The sequence below is a fragment of the Thamnophis elegans genome, chromosome 5 (assembly GCF_009769535.1).
Source record: "Thamnophis elegans isolate rThaEle1 chromosome 5, rThaEle1.pri, whole genome shotgun sequence".
NCBI lineage: Eukaryota > Metazoa > Chordata > Lepidosauria > Squamata > Colubridae > Thamnophis > Thamnophis elegans.
This window is the reverse complement of record NC_045545.1, coordinates 12757111-12763596: the sequence shown is the minus strand read 5'-3', so window position 1 is coordinate 12763596 and position 6486 is coordinate 12757111.

Here is a 6486-nt window from a genome sequence, read left to right as displayed (position 1 = left end):
TCTGTGCGTGTGTCTGTTTGAGAGAGGGGGAGGGAGGAGAGAGGGAGGAAGGAGGGGGAGGGCGAAGAAAAAAAATGGGAAAACTTATTTTGCAAGGGGGAAAAATGCTGTCGCTTTAAATCAGAACTGAGCATGCCTGGCTATGGAATTCTGGGAGTTGAAGTCCACAAGTCTAAAAAGTGCCTCACCAGCCGTAAAGCTGACCGCACGTCACTGATAGACCTGTACCAGTGTGGAAGAGCGGGACAAATTTTTAACCAGAAAGTTATAGAAGACAAAGAAGAATCAGAATCTGTAGTCCAAAGGGTGATAAAGGAAATGCTGATGATAGTGAACAAATACTATAGGCATTTGCACAAGGAAAAAGGATAGAAAATTGGCTATGCAGCTACTGTAGTGATAAAGAAAATCTTCATAGGCATAGGATGAAGGAGGAAATGAACATTTTCAACTGGGTCTTAAGGATCCAAAAATTAGGAAGAAGATCGATGCCCTTTTCTGTAAAAATTAGTGAAAGTGAATTTGGGTTAAAAAAATCTTATGCAATCAACTACTGGACAAAACAGAAGTGATGTGATCCTAAACAGAAAGACTATCACTCCAATTATGGGAGCTGAATTCCACGCTTCTTAAAATACGTGGCAAACAAATAAGTGAAGAGACAGATTCCTGCAATTAATCAGGCTACATATTAAGAGTAGCCAGGAATATTGTTGGAAGCACTAAGGCCCAAAAACTGTTTAGCTGTAGACTTCATACACCACTGTCATATCATGAAAAGAGGAAAGGCAAACAATATAGTTTCAGTCTCCAGACTTTGCTATTAGGAACCTGCAGCAAAATGACAGCACAATATCAAGTAATTTATGGACTTGGGTCAGGGCACCCAGCAGCTCAAGCACCTTTAAGTTCCATCACGGTAGCCTTATCATGTATGTACCATCATTAGATGTATAGAAGATACTGATGTCTGCTAAACAATTTGGTTCTAGTAGGGCTATGTATTCTTTGAAAGAGATAGAGAAGTCCTTTGAAGCACACAAGGGGACAGTTCACTTCTATAGTTAAAGAAGTCCAGTTTAGATTGCCACTCACATCTGAGAAAAGGTGCCACTGCTTTAAGAGTAACATTAAATTTAATTAATGGCTTGACTAAAGAAGCAAACATGTCTTTTACTTTCCTTTAGGAAAAGACATTTTAATAGGTACTGTTTACCCACATTATGTAATTTCATAGCTGGCATCTACATGCCTGCCTTCCCAAAAAAAAAGACAACAGCACAAGCAACAGGGTCCATATGAATTGAAGGAAGTGGATAAAGTTCAGATACTCTGTTTTGGACCCTTTTAAATATATCAGCTTTATAGATTAGATGAAGATGGAAAATTGAAAAAGGAAAGAGACAGAGTTGATTCATGGCTGTGGCTTTTTTTCTGGAAAGATGGAGGAACTGTGTGAGGTGTGTTAGAATGAGTACTTGCTACATAACCACAAATATTAGCCTTAAACGACCTTCTAATCATACAATGATGTTTATGTTTGTGAACCCTTTTGAATTTTAATTTTTCTACACAAATATCACTTAAACCACGATCTCTTCGTCACACAAGCCCTAAAGAAAACACAATTAAACAAATGAATCAACACATTACATGTTCATGTATTTATTGAGGAAAACGATCCAAATCCATATGTTTGTGAACAACTGTTTTCAGAAATCTGCTTTGTTTAAACTATGACATATTTCTCCTTCAAGTGAACTGATAATACTAGAGGTTCATATATACATGCCATACACAAATACCGTAATATACATCTTTTTAAAGACGAGGCTCTGAGGTAAAATCAAACAACTTTTTTGCAGAACGAACAACAACAGTAAGAACACGAACAGAGGAACGGAGCCCACCTGGCAGCTATTTATATTTGACAGCTGTCAGGCGGGTAGCCAATCGGCGGCCGGTATTCCTCCCGCCGGCTGGCTGGCACGCCAGAGCCAATCAGAAGCCTGAGGCTCTGGCCGCGGCTGCCAGCTGCGTCGGGAGGACGCAACACATCTGGATTTTTTCCTCAATGAATAAATGAGCAGGTATAATGTTTTGACTCATTAGTTTATTTAGGTTCTCTTTATCTAGTTTTAAGGCTTATGGGAAGAACAGATCAAATGTTAGGCCATATTTATGCAAAAGTATTGAAAATTCAAAAGGGTTCACTAATTTTTAAGTACCGCTGTATGTGAGTGACAGGGCAATATTAATCAAGGCCTGAAAACCTCTTACAAAAAGATACAATTGTTATGGGGATAAAATGAATAGCTACATAAATACATTTAGAGAAAAATAAATAACATAGTCAAAAAAGACTATGCACTTCCATTGATTACAGTATTTTTTAAAACTCATTTTTAAAAAGCATTCTGTTTGCAGTTGGTATCATATTTTTCTGAGTATAAGACACACCTTTTCCCCCTAAAAAGGGTGGAAATTTGAGTGGATCTTATACTCTGAATGTATCTTTTTGGAAGCTTTTTTTCAGCCCTAACGAGGTGCTATTTGAATATTTTTACTGCAGCATACTGTTAGAAAAATTTCTGGGATTGTTCCAGCTGGAAGAAACCAAGGAGGATTTGAAAATTGCCTTAAGAGGTACTTCTTTTGTCCAGTTTCTATTTTTGGGAGATAATCCTCTCAAGGGCAAGGCGGGGATTTTTTCCAATTGGCTGAGTTTTGTCAATGGTTTCCTTCAGGCAAATGCTTGACTGGTTTGTTGATTCAGCTTTGTTACATTTTATGAGGTGTGAATTGCTTTCGGCTGAATGCCCAGACATCTAGTTAAGCGTATTAAGATTTTTCCCCAGCTGTCTGGGGAAAGAAAAAAAAGTAGCAAAAAGTGTCATTTTATTATACTATTGTGTTTGCTTGCTTTTCTTGTGCTATGGGAATAAAAATGAATACCTGGTAAGCAGATTTTTTTCCTATTTTTCTCCCCAAAAACAAATGTGCGTCTTATACTCCAGTGTGTCTTATACTCCCAAAAATAGGTGTATATTGATTGTTTGGAAATTTTATTAGCTCTGAAAATTCTACTCTTGTTTTTCTTATACATAAGCAGAATCTTATCTTAGAACATTAAAATACTTCCCATGCTTCCATATCTTTCGCACATTTCAAAGCCAGTTGTAATCATGTTTTATACTTGACTCCATTTGGCTGTCTACTATTACCTCAGAACCAACTGTGAGGCAAAATAGAAGTCTAGAATATCTAGAATGGGACAGTTCCTTGACATCTGAATTAGGCAAATCCAAAGTTATGCAGAAAACTAAAATAATGTTATATTTAGTATTACTAGTACTTGTACCAATACTAGGAATATATGACATATAATATGTAAACTTTTCCCCCAGTTCTGAAGTATAACCTAGATAATTATGTATGGAAACCAGACAATTTTTAAAGCACTATAGAAAAAGATAAATATGGAAAATTATATAATCATAATAATTTTAACTTATGGGAATACTTCAAAATACAAACATTTCAAAGCATATTAAAATATTATGATACTTATATTCCAAAGATAAACATGGAAGCCATTCTAATATAAGATCCAAAATATTTTTCTCAAAGATGACTCATTAGTGCTACCTACATTTTATTGACTACTGTAATGAAGTTTATTCTTCTTTTTCAATATCATTACTGTTGCTTATTAAGTGTGAAACCTTCCCAGAGCAAAACCCTAGTTTCTCTAAACTCATAAAAACTATTGACGATGAAATTATCCCAGACTAACATTGCGAATGTCTTTTTTAAACTGATAGCGTTCAGTTAATAACCATTTGTTTATTAATATTATTCTATATATAACTTAATTGTGCTGTAAAAAGCCCAATTTTGCCTGTATTTTCATCTCAATTTTTAAAAAATGTATTGAGAAAATAGATCTTTCACTTTTTTTGCTGTTAAAACAATGTCCTTTGTGATGTAATCATTTGATCATTACTTTAACTGAGTCCATCAAATCAGTACATAAAATATTTCTATCAGTTATGGAATAATCATGCTCCCGAAGTGTTGGGGACAATGGACTTGGCCTGTAAATATAGGTACCAGTAAATACATTCCTGTATCATTTTCTGCTATGGGAACAGAATATGTAATACTATTTGTAAAATAAACCTAATTATTGTTATGAAAATGTAATGTTTTAGGACAAGAAGCCCAATAGTTTATAGTGTTCTGTGGGATTAATTTTTGTCAGAGATAATGGCCTAGGCTGTTTCTTCAGATTGCCTATTCCTATAGTGTTTCATTGTGGAGAGGAACGTTCCACCTGCCTTGAAGGAGGCATTGGCTTGCCCATTTCTTAAGGGACCTACCCTTGAACCAACAATATTGGGTAACTATTGTCTAATGCATGACCTCCCTTTGAGGAGAAAATGTAGGAAAAGTGGTGGGACAACAACAGAGGAAAAGTGGTACAGGGAAGAAATTACGTTGGTCATTTCATTTATGACTTCGGACAACATGAGTAGTGGTAATATAACCATTCTGTCCCACTGTCACTCTCAACAACCTTTGGTACTGTTGACCAGAGGATCCTTCTAAACTGCCTATGATAGCTTCAAGTGGGAGACACTTTTCTGGAATTATTCCACTCCTTTCTGAGCCAATAGTTCCAATCAGGGATTATGGAAGGGGAGATGTTGAATATACAGGGACTCCAATTTGGTGTCGTGGCACGACAAAACCGCGCTCGACTAAAGCGCGCCCGATTAAACCGCGTCGCTGACGTCATCAACAGGGCGACAACAGCGAGCGCGGAGAAAGAAGGGCGCTTTAAATAGCGCTTTGAAAGCAAGCCGATTCAAGTTAAGGTAAGGGTTAGGTTTAGGGTTAGCTTTAGGGTTAGGTTAAGGGTTAGGGTTAGGTTTAGGGTTAGGTTAAGGGTTAGGGTTAGGTTAAGGGTTAGGTTTAGGGTTAGGTTAAGGGTTAGGTTTAGGATTAGGTTTAGGGGGGTTAGGTTTAGGGGTTAATTTTAGGTTTAGCGTTTACAGCGTGCTTCTATCTCTGCGCTGTTGTCGCCCTGTGATGACGTCAGCTACGCGGTTTCATCGAGCGTGCTTTAGTCGAACGCAGTTTTGTGGTGGAACCATTTGGAGTACCTTAGGGGCTAGATCTCTCCAGTATCCTATTTAACTTCCACTAGAAGAGTTCTCTGCCATCACTGAGTAAGATATAATCAATATGCTGATAGTACCCAAGTATACCTTTCTGTCTCAGACTGAATCCGATGGAAATCTTGATCCAGTATCTGGAGGCTGTCAGGAAGGACTTGCACGGAAACAGGCTCAGAAGCCATGCAAACAGCTTGCAGTAAATGTTGATTGCTAAGCCAACTGATTCTATAACAATACTATCCTTGCCTCTTTATGGGATTGTTTCCCTCTAAAAGTTTAAAACTTTTAAAAGGAAGTCTAAAAGTTTAGACTTGCAATCAGGGAGTCCACCAAAAACCTTTGCTTAGCTTTAGCTAGTGCATCATCTTGAGCTTTAGCAAGAATAGATCCTCTGAAGATTGTTGCTTGTTACCTTGCACTTGGATTCACTCAACTTGGGGCTGCCCTTGAAGGCTACCCAGAACCTTTAACTGATGCAAAATGCAGTTGCTTGTATGCTTATTGAATAGCCATAGTATTGCCACGTAACACTGCTTCCATGTGGACTACAGTAGTTGCTGAGTTGATTCCAAGTATAATTCAAGGTGATACTTATAAATTCATATATGGTTTTTGGTCTTGGTGTCTTAGAGATCCTAAATCTACTGTCTACCTGATCTGGATAAACAGGAGTGCCTGCTGAAGGTCCCGTCCCATTAGGAAGTAAAGTGTGAGGAGGTATGACACCAAGGAGGTATGTGAGCAGTAGGAATTCTTGGTGGCTCCTTTGGACAGCTTATAGCAGGGTCCCCCAAAGCAGTCAGTATCAACCACCAATTATCAATGAGGATATCCATTATTGTTATTATTACTTGTAGTATTATCAGTCAAGTACAATTTATTTCATATAATGTTTAGAAGTCAGTGAACAATCTGAACTTATATGAAGGGGTCAATGAGCTGAAGAGTTTGGCCTACCTTCTGAGGCAAGAATGGTTCTACTCTATGGCCTTTCAAAGATTTGTTTAAAACCTGGCTTTTCTGGAAGATTTTTTGTGATTATGGGTTCAAGATACTTAGTGTAGCACCTATACCTGTGGCCACCTCCCTTTTTGTCAAATCAAACTTTTGCCATATCTATTTTTTTTAAAGGAGTATGAGAATCCAAGTAGCTTTCTTTGGAACTATGCCAATCTTCTAACAAACATACTGTGCGTATCAGGGGTGGGTTTCTTGCCCCATTCCAACCAGTTCGGTTGGAACGGGGCGGGCGGCGTCCTCATGCATGCACGTGGTGCACGCATGCGTACTAGCGTCTGTGCGA